This window comes from Cavia porcellus, unplaced genomic scaffold (genome assembly GCF_034190915.1).
Source record: "Cavia porcellus strain 051 isolate PalLab524CR breed Dunkin Hartley unplaced genomic scaffold, mCavPor4.1 scaffold_2, whole genome shotgun sequence".
NCBI lineage: Eukaryota > Metazoa > Chordata > Mammalia > Rodentia > Caviidae > Cavia > Cavia porcellus.
Window position 1 is genome coordinate 114598404 of NW_026947485.1, and position 16555 is coordinate 114614958.

The 16555-nt window shown below is 44.4% G+C and overlaps 1 pseudogene; it reads right to left on the reverse strand.

Moving 5' to 3' along the window:
* Window positions 1-7870: 7870 nt before the first annotated feature.
* LOC106025636 (olfactory receptor 2T2-like) lies at window positions 7871-8726 on the reverse strand (annotated as a pseudogene).
* Window positions 8727-16555: the final 7829 nt, after the last annotated feature.

A 16555-nucleotide genomic window follows, 5' to 3' on the forward strand; every position in this document is an offset into this window, starting at 1 on the left:
CTACCCAGCTATGTCATAATTTTTTAGAGGAGGAGTGTGGGAAGCTCACCGCCCCTAGACTCGGTCGTAGGCTAGGCGAGGAAGCCATGCATATGCCTGAGGATCTTTTTGTCCATTTTGGGCTACCGCTATTTCTATTCATCTTGTTGGTTGGTCTGTGATGGATCTCCGGTAGGGCAGGTCTGATCTTCAATCGAAGGCTTTGTTGCCCGTGTCAGTCTCTCCGGTACCCACAGTGGTTCTCGTCCCGGTTCCTGTGGGAAAACACAAACCGCGCCTCGGTTCCAGCTAACCACCGGATCCGGGCCCATCCATTGTCCTGTTAGGACATCTTTCCATTTAACCCACCCTTTATGGTTGGGGGAAGGGTTGCAGTGCTCCATAGCTGGGGAACAATTATCATTATTTAAATTTAAAAAATTGTGTGTGAATAGTGCCATGGATAATCGTGCCTTTGGGGCCAGGCCTTGGCCTACTCCCCCTTTTTGTTTTTGTAAAATTTCTTTGAGGCTTCTATGAGCCCTCTCAATGATTCCTTGACCTTGGGGATTGTATGGGATACCATGTTTTAATTGAACCTCCATCATTTTGCAGAACTCATTGAAGGCTTTGCCTATATAGGCTGGTCCATTATCAGTTTTTAATATTTTTGGTTTGCCCCATGCGGCCCAAGCCGCCAGGCAATGATTGATCACATTAGACACTTTTTCACCTGTTTCTGCTGTTGCAAATATGACGTGAGAACAGGTGTCTGTGGAAACATGAACATATTTAAGAGTCCCAAATTCCTGTATATGTGTGATGTCCATCTGCCAAACATCACCAGGGATCAAACCTCGAGGGTTTACTCCCATCGGTATGGCAGGTTTGTATGTGGCACAGGAGTCACATAGTCGCACGATATCTCGTGCATCTGCTCTGGGAACATGGAAATGGTTTGCTAGTGTCCTGGCATTGACATGAAACTTATCATGAAAGGCACGGGCTCGCCCGATTGGTGTTAGTAAGGTAAAAATTCATAACGGGCGAGTGGCAGTGTCAGCAGCCGCATTCCCCTGTGCCATAGGCCCTGGCAGGGATGTATGTGCTCTTATGTGGGTGGTGAAGACCTTATGGTGTCTGTTCTGAAGCAATGTGTGGATAGACAGGAACAGCCCAGCCACTGTGGAAGTGGATCTAATTAAACCGGCAGTCTCAAGCACTTGCATAGCATTGACCACATACCTAGAATCGGAGACAATGTTAATGGGTCCTGAGAACCTTTCAAGAATCATTTTAACGATCTGCAGTTCCACCACCTGAGGCTGATCTGGTTCAAATTGTATGGTAACCGGGGGCTTGCCTAGGATCACATAGGCGCCTATCCCCGTCTTGGAGCCATCTGTATATATTGTAGTTGCTGGAACTAATGGCTCAGAGGCAGTAACCTTTGGAAAAATTACAGGGTGCTGAGTAACAAATGACAAGATAGGGTCTTTAGGGTATTGATTGTCTATATCCCCATGGAAAACACATCTCAAGATGGCCCAAGCATCTATGCAGGCAGCCAGGGTCTTGATCTGGCTGGCGGTATAGTGTACTCGGATGGCTTGTGGTCCTGAGCCAAAATGTTGGACAGCTCTATCATGCGCTTCAGGGGCCAATGAAGCGACTGCCTCCGGGTAATGTTCTATGACTTTTGCAGGTGAGACCTTAGGGTGTACCCACAGGAGTGGTCTTTTCTGCCAAATCACCGCTGTGGGCTGTAGACTAGTCTGTAGCAAACAGACGTCAAAGGGTCACCCTGGTTCAATTCTGTGTAAGGTAGCCCCACCTAAGGCTTCCTCCACTCTCTGTAAGGCAGCTCTTGCCTCAGGAGTGAGCCTCCTGTGGGAGGCTATATCTGGGTCTCCCTTCAGAAGGTCGAACAGGGGTTTGAGATCTGAATTTGGTATGTGTAAATATGGCCTAATCCAATTAATGTCTCCCAATAGCTTTTGCATGTCATTTAGGGTCGTAACACCATCCGTCCTAATGGTGACCTTCTGCCTTCTGCGGAGAGACTAGCATAGGGGAGATTCTCGCGCCTAAGTAGGTCACCATTTCTCCTCCCTGAATCTTGTCGGGGGCAACATGCAGATTGGCTTGTCTCAGGGCCTCAACCAACTGGCCGAGCATATTATTTAGCATTTCTGGGTCCCTGCCGCTGAGCAAAAGGTCGTCCATGTAATGCACACATCTTATCTTGGGAAAGGATTTCCGTAGGGGGGCCAGTAGGGAATCAAGGTAAATCTGACAAATAGTGGGACTGTTGGCCATACCTTGGGGCAGCGTTATCCACTCGTATCTGAGATCAGGGCTTTCTTGGTTAATGGTGGGTAAAGTAAAGGCGAACCTATGGGTGTCCTCTGGATGCAGGGGGATTGAGAAGAAACAGTCTCTAAGATCTATAACATAAATCGGCCAAGACTGAGGGATGGCTGAGAGAGCTGGCAGCCCCCTCTGGACTGCCCCCAGGGACTGCATCTGCACGTTGACCGCCCTTAGATCATGGAGCAGCCTCCACTTGCCAGACTTTTTCTTGATTATAAAAATGGGGGTGTTCCATGGGGAGGTCGACGGCTTAATGTGTCCTAATCTAAGTTGTGTACTGACTATTTCTGACAAGGCTAATAGCTTCTCCTTAGGCAGGGGCCACTGAGGTACCCAAACCGGATCATTTGATTTCCAGGTGATTTTGATTGAAGTGGGTAGGAGAGCTTCTTCAGTGGCCCCTAAGAAAAACCCAGCCCGTGTCTACCTTCCCTTTTTTCTACAGGCATGGGAGATGTCCGGCCCTGCAGGGCAGAGCCCAGGCCCTTGCCGGGAACATATCCCTGATTTTTGAGTATACCCTTAGCTTGAGGAGAGCAGGTGGATGTAAGAGTAACATCCATCTGGGTGAGGATATCTCTTCCCCATAATGACACCGGTAGTTGCAGAACAAAGGGCTGAAATTGACCCTGGTGACCTTCCTCATCACACCAAGACAAAGTTGTAGCACTAACTTGGGGGGCGGATACCATCCCCAGACCTTGAAGTGTGTTGTCGGCTGTGTTAGTAGGCCAGCTGGAAGGCCAATCCTTTTTGGAGATAATGGAGCTATCTGCTCCTGTGTCTAAGAGACCTGTTATATTTCTGCCATTGATCTTAAGCGAAAGCATGGGCCTCTTATCAAGAGTCATATGGAGTCCCTCAAAAATCTCCCCGGAGGAGCCAAAGCCTTGATCTCCTCTGGTCTTTTGCTTAGACTGGAACCTCTTATGGAGGCTGGGGAGCAGCAGGAGCTGCGCTATCCTGTCCCCTTCACTGATTACCATAGTACCTACAAGAGTTTGGACCATAATTTTAACATTGCCTGTATAATCTGAGTCTATGACCCCCGGGATCACCGTAAGACCCCGGAGGGCTGTAGAGGACCTTCCAATTACCAAGCCAACCGTGTCTTTAGGCAGCGGCCCCTTAAAGGTGGTCTCAACCACCTGAACACCCATATCGGGCGTCAGTATGAGTCTGGAGGCGACACAGAGGTCCACGCCTGCTGACCCAGGGGTAGCCCTTGTGGAAGGCTGCCACCCTGTGTTGTCCTGTCTTGGGGGTGGGGGCCCGCCGGCGAGGAGGGCCCCCTCTGGCCGTTTTTTGGCTCGTTAACATCTCGGCCACAAATACGATTTCTCTGAGCGTCATAAACTGACCTGCAATCCTCTGCCTTATGTGGACCCTTTCTGCATCGCCCACAGATGTTATACGATCCTTCATTTTTAAGGAGAGGCTTGGCGTCTGCACTATTTGGGCAGTTGCGTTTAATGTGTCCTGGGTCCCCGCAGCTGAAGCACCCCTTGGCTTTATGTTCCTCTCTAGGCCCGCGAGGTCCCCTTTGTTGCACTGCCACAGCCAGAAGAGCTGCAACTCCCGAATTAGAAAGCGGCCCCCCTATTTCTCTGCATATTCTGATCCAGGCGTTAAGATCCTTATTCTTATGTGGGGCTATTGCTGCCTTACATTCCTTTGTGCATTGTTCGAAAATCAACTGCCTAACCAGCGGTTGAGCCACTTCCCTATCGGAAAAGATCTTATCGGCGGCATCTTGCATCCGAGCCACAAAATCAACGAATGGCTCTGTTGTGCCCTGGACTATTTTAGAAAGGCACAAGGATGCCGTTCCGGCACCACTCACCTGCTTCCAGGCGCGAAGCCCAATGGTATTGATCTGCTCATAAACTGCACCAGGGAACTGAGTCTGATTATCAGCGTGTTGGCCTTCCCCCATAAGCATGTCTCTATTCCACCCCCGGTTCCCTCGGTTAGCGTTTCTTTCCGCCTGTTCGGCAGCGAACTCGGCGTACCAGGCTCGCCAATCCAGGTAACTACCCGAGGGCAGACACGCCTTTGCCAGCTGAGTCCAGTCCGCGGGGGTGAGGGGCCCAGAAGACAGGTTCTCCAGCATGGCAATGGTGTAAGGCGCAGTCGGCCCAAAGGTTGTAACTGCATTTTTAAGTTCTCTAATCTGCTTTATTTCAAAGGGTTCCCACACATTACGTCCCTGACCCATGGCCATCTGTACAGGATATATCCCATAGGGGCCGCTATCTATCCCTGGGAACGGGTGGTCTTCATTAGACACACGACCCCCATGCCACAGCTGTCTGTGGAAATAACGTTCCGCCGGTGGCGGAGCATCGTAAGATGGCGGCCGTGGCTGAACAGAAAATGGCGGCCTGTGCGTTATTTCCTGTACTGACGGAAGAGGGGGGAGTTCCCATGCGGCGGCATCGCGGCGAGGGACCGCTTCCGGGAACGAGTTCGAGGGCGGAGCAGAAGGTTCTGTCTCCCTCCCCTTACAGGGGGCACTCAGAAGCTCTCTGCTTTTTCGTAAGCCTAGCTGAGCGGAGCGCAATTTGCGGCGCAACGCAGCGAAAGAGCCTTGCGTCTCCCCATCAAGCGACTTAGGCCCCTGACAGCTGGTCTCTTTGGCCTCCTCACCATTCAACCTTCCCTCGTCCTCGGAGTCAGACGACTCCGAGGCTTGAGCCCCGTCCTCCTCCTTAGCATCTTTGTTCCCCTTGACGGACCCCTCTCGGGAGCTCCCTGACTGGGCCTGCTCAAATACCCTGCGTACTTTTGTAAGCTCTTGAGAGCTTTCCCCGCAACCACCCTCACTCTTAGTGCCGCTACCTAGCATGTTTCCCATTTTTTAATATGTTACTCACCGCGTGAGGCCCAAGGAATCCGCCACTTACGCGTGAGCCTGAGAGGAGTCTACAAACCCTGTAGTTGCGCGCCACCCAGGGCCCAGGTTTATCCTCTACTCACCTGTCCTGCAGCGCTGTATTGGAGAATGCAGTCCACCGCCGCGTCGCGGGGTTGATCAGTCCCCGTATGGGCCACCAGATGTCGGTGTCACTCCCGGCCGGCAGGAAGGACACACAACAAAGTCTGGCAGTGGACAACCTTTTCTTTTATTTTCCTTCTCCGTACAGCCTGCCCCGGGAATCCTCCCGGCCGAAGCCTCTGTTGGTCCGCTCTCCGCGGCTCCTTGCATGCTTCTCCCTACAGTCTGTCCCGAAGCCTCTACCAGTCCGCTCTCCGTGGCTCCTTGCGTGCTTCTCCCTACAGTCTGTCCCGAAGCCTCTACCGGTCCGCTCTCCGCGGCTCCTTGCATGCTTCTCCCTACAGTCTGTCCCGAAGCCTCTACCGGTCCGCTCTCCGCGGCTCCTTGCGTGCTTCTTCTGCTTCTTTTGCTTCTTCTTTTTCTCTTGGCGGGAGAGGCACTCACTTTTATAGGGTTACAGTGGCCAACCAGTTCAAAGCACGCGATGCGGGCTGATTGGCTAACATCAGTTGTTGCTAGGCAGACTATCTTACAGGGCGGGTTGTGAAGCAGGAGATTTACAGGGCGGGTTGTTTACCAAGCAGGAAGCAGGAGATCTTACAGGGCGGGTTGTTTACCAAGCAGGAAGCAGGAGATCTTACAGGGCGGGTTGTTTACCAAGCAGGAAGCAGGAGATAAGCGCCATCTTAGCACACTCGATGGGAGAGGTAATCTAGCTCAGGCTTTGCTCTTTCCTACAGGCCTCATGTCCGCCAAGTAAGGCGACCGGGCTCGGCCGCGGCTCCCAACAGTCCAGGAGAGAGAAGGTTCAGAACCACTTAAGTAAATAACAGCCCCCCCCCATTTAAAACCCAGGGTCTTGGTCAGACCCAAAAATGCACTGTGTACCCTGGGGACATGAAAGACAGGGAAGAGTCTTAAAAAAGATGGTAGAAGATATTGTTAATAGTGTATCAGGATTTAAAACCCACATTATTTGCCCAGCTCTGCTTAGATAGATTTTATTCTCTCCCAGTTTGTCTACTTGCATTAGATTTGAGGGCACAGACAGCCATCCGAAAAAATCAGGGTATAGCACACTAATCATCTTTAATTTCCTATTATCTTAGTCTGGAGCCCTGTATGACTTACACTGTTTTATACTGACTGATTGTAGTTAAATCTGGTTTGTTTGATTGCTGTTTGGTAAAGACAGATTTTATTCAAACTTATCTGATTGTTAGTATCAAGTCTGAGAGTACAGGCAACAACAATGCAGATGACAAGACTCTACAATACAAATTCTGGTTTGATAACTGCCCGTTTTTGAAGTTTTATACCATATGCAAAGTTATGTTTTTATTAATTCTATTATATAATGATATATTCAATTATACTATGTCTGATGATGTAGCCAATTCTATTGAAGATAACAAGAGACAACATAGGAACCATGGTAGAACTCCTTGTACAACAGTCTTTTATGTCTTTTAAATTTCATATGTTTATAGGAATATGTTTTGTTTTCTCTTGCTTTGTTTTGTTTCTCCCTGTAATACAGAAATGATAGAAATATATGTTAAGACTCATGCACATGTAGAATCTATAAACAGTTTATGAGAACTGATCTTATGACACATGATGAAATGAACAGATACTTTGAAGAAAAAGAGACAATAAAGTACTCAGTGCTGATCCTGAAGTGTCATAATATGAAGGATAGCAATAGTATTATTCTTTATTCAGAGTAATATTAGCCTTCTTGGGTTTGTCCAATCTCAACATAATTGAAGATATGGATAACTGCATGTATGTTTAAGTGTATAGGTTTGATAACCATATTTATAAGTTTTTGTGGTATAGTTGAAAAGAAATAGTTGCAGTCTCGCTGTTTGAATCCCCACTTTATATGCTCCAAATTAGTATCTTGAATAACTATTTATAGGAGGACAATCTGTATCATCAACTAGTGATTTCTTACTGTTTTGTTTTTCTTTGAAAGTAAGTATTATTTCTACCCGTTTTCTGTTTTGTTTAGATATTCTTTAAATGAAATTTTAAAAAAGACACTACAGTACCCAGTGCTGATCCTGGAGAGTCATGAGGCGAAATACAGCAATACTATTATTCTTTGTTCAGAATGACTTTAGCCTGCTTTAGTTTGTTTAATCTCAACATAAATGAAAATATGAATAACTGCATGTATGTTTAAGTGAATAGGATTGACAAGCATATTAAAGTTTTCATTGGATAGTTGAATAGAACTGTTAGCATCCTTGCTGTTTAAATTCCCACGTTTTATGTTCCACTTTTGTATCTTGAACAATTATTTGTAAGAGGACAGTATATAAACATCAATTAGTGATTTCTTACTGTTTATTTTTTCTCTGAGCATATGTATTATTTCTACCCATTTTATGTTTTGTTTAGTCTTTAAACACATCACCAGTCAGGCCTGGCTGCAGTCATGCTCTTAGCTCCTCTGGGATGTATCCCCAATCCTGACTGTCTTGGGGGAGTTTCATCTTCCCAGCACTCTTCTCAGATGAGCAGGTTGAGCATGGGCATGAGGATGGTGTAGGCAGAGACACCAACTTGTCTTTCTACAGGGTGTGGTAGGACTGGGGCAGCACATTGGTGTAGAAGGCTGCCCCATAAAATATGCTCATCACCATGGCGTGAAAGGGGCAGGTGGTGTAGGCTTTGTGCCAGCCTTTGGCAGAGGCCATACGGTGCACAGTGATCAGGATGCATGTGTAGGAGACCATGGTGATGGAGATGGGTACCAGCAGCATCAGCACACAGCATGTGTACATCAGGGTCTTATACAGAGACATGTCTATGAAGGATAGCCTCAGCACAGCTGGGATCTTGCAGAAAATGTCTTGATCTCCCAGGAGTCACAGTAGGGGAAGCTCATGGTGATGGGTGTCAGCATAAAGCCATCGAGGGAGTCCCCCTGCCAGGAACCCAGCACCGTGCACACGCAGAATTTGTGGCTCACGAGCACAGGGTAGCACAGCGGGCTGCACACAGCCACACAGCAATCGTAGGCCATGAGGCCCAACAAGAAGATCTCCCCTCAAATTAGGGTGAAGTAGAGGAAGATCTGGAGGGCACATCCCAGGAGAAAGATGATCCTCCCCTCAGACAGTAGGTCCTGAAACAGCTTGGGGATGGTGACAGATGGAGACAGTGTCCATGATGGAGAGCTGGCTGAACAGGAACTACATGGGCGTGTTCAGGCAGGAGTCCACATTGATGAGCAAACCATGTTTGCAATGACATCCACCACGAAGATAGACAAGGCCACCATGAAGATCAGCCCTGGCAGGGTCAGGTGGACAATGATGCCCAGAAAGATGAAGGTGGTGGAGTTCTGGGGAAACATCTCCATCTCCGCATCACATGGTCTTGCCTTGGGCTGAGAGACAGAATGAACGGGTTAGGAATTGCCCCATATTTAATGAGCACCTATCAGCCATGCCATGTCAGAACAGGGTGGCTGATGGCGAGAGCAGCCCATTCAGAGTTCCATAGAGTCCCACCTGCAGATTAATGATTCATGTGACACTGTGCACACACTTTTATCTCTCCATGAATCATCGCATCAGTCCTTTACTGAGAAAGTGTGAGATAGTGCAGCGATCTTTTGGAAACTGCATTATCTTCATTCTGAGCCATCTTCTGTGAACATCTTATGATCTTACCATGTTAGGTAGGAGGTTTCTTGGGGTTTTCCCTGTGTCTTATGCTCTAAGTTGCATCAGAAGCAATAGACCCAAGTCATTTGAATTGAAATTGTTGCTTCTTATGAACATGATTTCACCGCAAAGGTCACACACAGGCATTCACTTATGACTTAGGAAACTGATATGATGTGAATATGGACCCAAATTTTCCAGTAAATGGCATGATTTTAGTGACATTATTGTTGAGAAGTCCTTGGAAGTTTGGGGTGTCAGAGCTGAGCACGGGAGTGTTGCTAATTGCACTGTAGGGCAGGCTCCAAGCTGCCTGTGCTCAGATGCACTTAGAATTAGTTTGTTCTGGGATGTAGTTTATAAATGCTAAGGTTTGTTTCTTATCACAGGACAACATGGGGTCACAGATCTCAAAGAAGTATCCCTGTGAACTCTGCTTAGCCTCAGGACTTGTGTTTTGCATTGTAGATGTGTTTGTTGCTGACACCATGCAGTCTGTGAACTGATAGGGCCCAGTGCTGCAGTTCAGCATCCAGCAACACCCTCGGCTTCTCGCAAAACGTCCTTCAGTGGATCAATGGACTTCCCTGATAGGGAATGTTCGAATGCTCATGGAAAGTGGTGTTATTAGGAATCCATTGCCAACAAGGCTTTCTTTCTTGTATTTGTTCATTTTACTAATATGTCATGGATCACTCATGTTTGTAAATAAAAGTAACTAAAGATGGCAAAGATAGCCTTTAAGTTACAGGGAAAAAGGTAGAATAATATTAAATGCTACATGAATTAAGTAATTCCTGTGCTTTTTTCTAGAGTAAAGCAAGTGCACACCTCTGTGACATACTCAAGAATACAGAGAATGAATCAGCAGTTTCCGTTATTAGATCATGGTGTACCTTACTCCACTCCAGGGACAGAGTGTTGGAAAAGCCTTGCTTTGTAAAATGGACCACCCTCTGATACTATAAACACACCTATTTGTTCCAGAGTCATGAGACACAGTCTCTGAAGCATTAGGGAGAAATAAATACACCAGAGATCGAAAAACATAACAGATGCAATAAAGAACACTCTTTCTTCTTAGTGTTCATCCAAGATGGAGATTCATTATGAGCAACATTCCTGATAAAGTAGTTCAGTTACAAAGGGAGAAAATACAGTCTCTGTGCTGAAACTTAAATCAGTCGTAGATTATTAGATAAGGAGGAGAAGTAAACACCTGAGCGTCAAATACTGATTCTTGACTAGGCTAATAAAATTCTGCTAATTTTGCCTTCCTTAATAAGAGAAACAGTTTCAAGAAAGTCACAGTATCGGACAACAGGCAGGGGATTTCATTTAAAGTTATTATAACAATGTTTCCATTAGAGCTCTTTTATGAAAACTGGGTAAAAATGGACACAATTTCATACCTACATCTTGTACTATGAAGATAACAGTAGGCAGTGCATTAATTATTGTTACTCTCCTATTAGCCTGTTTTGATACTTTTATTTCTTATTTTAAAAAATAATAAAATATTCATGCCAGCAGAGATGTTGTTTTTGCCACAATCTTCATTTTGTTCTTCTAGATTTAATTTTTTTCCAGTAGAAATATCGAATTATCTCGCTAGTTGAAAGTACATTGTAACTCTAAACATAAGGTCTCATTTTTCTAAGTGATAAAAAATATGCCAAAGACAACATATATTTGTAAAATGTTTGTAAATAGGTATGCCTAAATATACAGAAGACACTGACAGATATGAGAGGAGAAACAGGAAGTTATACTGTTCCCCATCCAGAAACAACCACCTAACTGGCTGTGCACCAGCCACTTGAGAATCTCTGTGTACATTGAAACACAGCAAATTAGGTGCTAGGCATTCTCAAGTCATATCTGCCAAATGCCCTACCTGATGTACTTACCCTGAGCTGCAGGCTGAAATACCTTCAAGTCAGAAAGCATTCTAATAGTGTTATAACTACTTTTGAAAAAGTAGAATTCCTTATGAGCCAAGACAAGCCATGCTCTGCTTTAGGGAAACAGTGATGCCAGAGGTAGAAATTCATGTGCATTAAAATTTTTAGACTGAAAGAAGGAAAAGGCCCACTGCAGTGTTAAATACAATAAAGAAAAGATGCTTAGATTGCAAATTGTGCAGTTAATGTCAGGGAAGGGTTGCATTGGCAGGTGTGTGGAGAGTGGGGATAGGGGGGTGCCCAGTCCAACCCAGCTAAGACCATCTTGGAGAGCCCAGGGGACACAGAGCAGAAGAAGCTGGAAAGTGAGGGCTTGGAGTATAGGATTCAAATTATCTAGCACTGTGATGTAAATATGAGTTATTCCAGCGGGAATCACACAAAAACTCATTGTTTAAAAAAGATACAGCCAGCAGTTGAATAGTTTTGAAATCAATATCATTACTGTTAATTATTACTAATGGATTTCTATGGCTCCAATAGACTGTGGCAAACGAACCCTTCTTTTACATGTGCCCAGTATCCTTGTGTTTCTTTGTCTATGTTTATAAATTATACTGCTTTTGGGAGAACATGGCGGACAGATAACAGCAGCTACTGGAGGCTCTCTGAAAGGCTCAGCTCAGAAGTCAGGAATGAAGTGGACTAAGGAGACATGAGCCAGTAGAGATATGCTCTGCTGACTCAGGAACGAACTGGGCTGAGAGAAACCTACTTGGAATGCAGTCCTGGCGCTAAAATAGGAACAGAAAAGACTCGGTGTGGAGGCTGGACCCCGCGCCATTGGAAACCGCGATTTGGGTTTCCCGCCGCTTGGCGGCAGGCTGCCTCCACAGCGGCTCGGCAAGGAGAGGGGCGCAGAAGCTCTGGGAACGGGAGTCTGCGAACGGAGTCGAAAACAGGACAGACAAGGAGGCGTACACTGACTTGTGTCGAGGTGAGTGAGAGAAACTGACACTCTACCACAGTTTGACTCCAGCGGAGGACTTTCTGGGCTCAGGAAGTCCTGTAAGAGCAGGGCAAGGTGGCAACTCCAGCCACACATTCCCCTCTCGGATGGGATTGGTGAAAAGTGCCTGGCCTGCGTGATGCTGCAGGCAGACTTGGTAGGCTGTCCTAACCGAGATCCCAGAACCTGATGGTGGCCCGGAGGGGCGACTGACTCCCGCATAGGCTGCCTAGTCCGTAACTCCCTGGTGCGCAGCGGTGGGCGGGAACACCTAGCCAGCGCAATTTGATCAGGCTGTGGCTGACAGGCAGGGAAGCTGGGCCTCCTATGTAAGCTTGCATATATATAAGGAACAGAGAATATGGGGAAGGGAAGCAACAAGAAAGGCTCCTCGGCCCACAATTCTGAGAAACAGGCAATAGCGGACACTGCACCAATAGACATTAAGCGCCATATAGAGAGCCTCATAGACCAATTCAGGAATGAAGTTATCAACGACCTGAAGCTAGAAGTATACAGAATAGTTAGAGAGATGCTAAGCACCACCCAGGAAAAAACAGATGGTGGAATGGAAGAACAGAAAAAGAGGGCAGAATTGTTTGATGGAGAAAACAGAGAAAGCATAGAGTACGTGAAGCAGGTTCAAAGAGATTATCAAGAGATTAAGAAGTCTATCCAAGACTGGCATAAGAGCTTGAAAGAAACTAAGGACAGACTATCTGAACTGGAGGGCAGACTTGTAATATGGGATAAGGAAAATGAAAAACTTCTTAAAAATAACAAAGAAACAAACAGCAAAAATACAAAGACAAGAAGATGATAAGAGGAACCATAACTTAAAGATTAAGAACATAAAAGAAGAAATAGGGACACAAACAAGTGAACTACAAAAGCTACTCACAGAAATAATCCAGGAGAATTTTCCTAATTTAGCAAAAGGTAAAGATACTCAGATGTATGAGGCATACAGGACCCCAGCTACCTACAACCCTAACAGAGAAACACCCAGGCATATAATAATAAAAATTCCAGGAATTCAATACAAGAACAGAATATTAAAAGCTGTAAGAGACAAGAAACAGACCACTTACAAGGGAACACCCATCAGAATTACAGCAGATTTCTCTGCACAAACCATCAAATCACGAAGAGCATGGGGGAAAATAATTCAAGCTTTGAAAGATAATAATCTCCAGCCAAGATTGAGATATCCTGCATAACTGTCCCTGGAAATTGATGGAAAAACAAGGTGCTTCCAGGATAAAGAGGAACTGGGGGAATTTGCAACCACCAATTCAACCCTGCAGAAAGTATTGCAGGATATTCCAAAAAAAAGAAAAATACAAAGAACCCAGAAATAGTGGTGGGGAGGCCACAACGAATGGAGCAGAGAACAAAATGAAGAAGACAAACTGACAACTACTGACAGAAAAAGAGCTCAATAGAAATGAGACAGAGAAGATTGGATGATAGGAACAGCTATTTTGGAGAAAATGACATCTTAATAGGTAATACTGATTTAGTATCATCTTGTTTTGAAGTCTCATCTAGCTTGTGTTCTTCTGTCTCCAATGGTCTAAACAGGTTGTATCTTATTGGATTTTATTATGTATGATAGTATAAGCAAAAACCTTTTAAAGACAAGGAGATTATACAGAAACCATTGTTCATTTTCTGTTAGTCGATTCTAAATACTCTATAATGCTGTCATTCTCTTAAATGGTTTTACATTGTTTTGATATACTTAATGCTACAGTATACGAAGTTGTACTCAAGGACTTCAAGGAAAGAGTCAATATGGTAACTACTTTTGAGTCAGAATTATCTGGTGGTGAAACACTATTCTGCTTAAATGGTTATGTTTTGATCTGCGCTGTTTTGCTGTTATGCCCTCTTTTTTCTCAATCTCCACTCCATTATTTACTTTTTTATTTTTATCCATTTAATTAAAGGGAAAAAATAGCAGGATATAATATAGTAACCCACTTTGACTTTCTATTATCTCGACTTGAAGCCTTGTATTACTCTCACCATCTTGTTTTTGACTGATGTTCCCCTATTCTGTTTTGCTGGATAGTATCAGGTTCGAAAGTTTAGGCATCAGCTGTGAAGGTAATGAGATTCGTTATAACGCCCATTCTCGTTGACTTTTATCTATTTTTGAAGACCTACAATGTCTCCAATGTTTTGGTTTTGTCGGTTTTGTTCTTTACTGTTTTGTTCAATTGTATTATAACTAATGATATAGGCAATTCTATTAGAGATAGCGAGAGGCATTATGGTAACCATTGTTGATCACCTTGTATAATGTTTTTATATTATCTATTATGTCCACCCTTTTGACTTGACCGATTCTGTTCTGTTATGTCTCATTTGGTTTTACTCTCTTCCAAAAAAGCAATAAGAACCGTGGGAGCAATGAAACCCAAAATGTGTAATAGTCATTGTACAAAAGAGAGGAAAAGAAAGTGCTCTAAACTATATAACTGCATGTATATTTAAGTGTATAAGATAGAAAATGATATCACAGAGTTTTATTGGATCATTGAACAGAACTGTTTGCAGTATCATTGTTGGAATGTCCACTCTACAAGCTTTAATTTTGTGACTTGAACAATTATTTCTAAGATGGCAATATGTAATCCATTAACTAGTGATTTCCTACTGTTCATTTTTTTCTTCTGTAAATCTGTATAACTTGTACGCTTTCACTGTTTTTTTTTTCTTTTCTCCTTAAATAAAAAAAATTAAATAAATAAAAAAATAAATTATACTGAATGACACAAAATGACCAGATTTCATCGCCTCTTTTCTACGGCAGTTTAGAACACAACAATATGAGTTTTCCTCTCTCCTTCACCTTATCTGTGACTCTCATGATCTTTCCCCAGAAATGTCTCCTCAAATACTCAGTCCATTGAACTGTAACTGATTTTATGTCAGTTATGGGGATGTAATAGGGATATGCCTATTATAGGGACCCAGCCCTCTACATTCCCTAGTCACCCTAATAGCCAAATAAGAAATTTTCATGGTGGAATATAAAGAGAATAAAAAAGCCTCTCCATATGTCAAAACATTTGTAATGTAATGAAGATCAGGTATTTGTGCCTTTGTAAGAAGCAAAAGCAATTTCATAGTCACAGCTTACCAATTATTGAACATCCACTAAACCAAGAATTGGTTCAGTAGGAGGATTATGTGTTTTATTTCTAGGTGACAACATAGTTAAAATAATCTTGTCAATGCTACTAACATTGAACCAGAAAACACTCATACCCTGGGGCTCCTGGAGCACTCGGGAAGCTGCCAAATGCCGCTGCCAGAAGGAAGCTGTTGCTCTATGCTCAGAGATGTGCTCTGAACAGTGGTGTGGGATGAGTGATAGCCCTGACAGGGAAAGCATCTAAATAGATGAGGGCCTTCTGTTCCATCACACTGATGGACTAGAGAAGGAAAAAGAGAACAAGAAGGAAAGAAAACTTAGACCAGAAGTGACAGAGCAAAGTGAGAAGCAGAGACCAACTGCCCCATGCATAACATGTTCAGTGTTACACTCTGGATTCTAAGTTTCCAACATGAGAAAGTTGCACATCTTGCTTTAATTGCTCAGCCTGGCTGCCTTTCATACAGCTGATGGCTGGCTTCCAGTGCATTTTTTGTGGAATATCACCTGATTATGAAAAAAATTTCACAAGCATATGTGTTTGTTTTATGAAGAAAGAAATAGAGGAGGGTGGCAAGAAAATAATAAAAAGATAAATGACAACACCCCACATTTTAATTTCTTCCCAAGCATGCAGTAAAGCTTAAACACACTGGGCTACATATAGAGTACATTCCTTGCCTTAATGATATGCAGAGTTTGCTAACATGCTGCTCCATTAATACAATATTCCCCTGCCACCTGCCCACCAATATGTGAAGATGCAGTGACTGTTAAACTAAGCATGATTTTCTAATCTTTAGCACATATACATTTTCTCTTCTGTAAGTTCACTATTGCCAGACTCTTCTCATCCCTGTGATTCCAGATCACACACCCTGTTTTCAGTTACCAACTTGCAGAAGAGTGAAGGCATGTTTTCGTCATGCTCAGTCTAGAAAAGATCACCGATGCAGGTGTTACCAGGTAAAGTGACTCGAGGGGGGCTTTCCTAAAGTTATAGAGGAGTTGTCAAAGAAAACATCCCAAAATCTAGATAATCTTCTCTCTGCTTTCATGAAAATTGAAAATCCTATCTCAGAGCAGGTGAGTTCATGCCTCAGTAAGGGGAGAGTGGGATGATATTTTAAGTAGGAAAGCAGGCAAGCCTAAATCCATATAAGTGACTAATGATAGATGTCGCCATCTCCAGGAGCGATCTTAGGGGTGTCAGTTAATCCGGGCTCACCTGGTTCACCTCTGCAGTAGGGGAAGCCCAGGCCCCCTGGCCAGGCAGAAGCTGCTTTCTTTTCACCAATGAAAGGCTGGAGTAGTTTCTTGATATTTCATCATTGAACTTCTTCTCTCATTTGGCTCCCTTGGGAGTAATAACCGAGAGTGACATGGCAGCTGGAGGGTTCTCTCCCCAGTCATTGGCTTATTTTGGTCACAGAAAATTATATT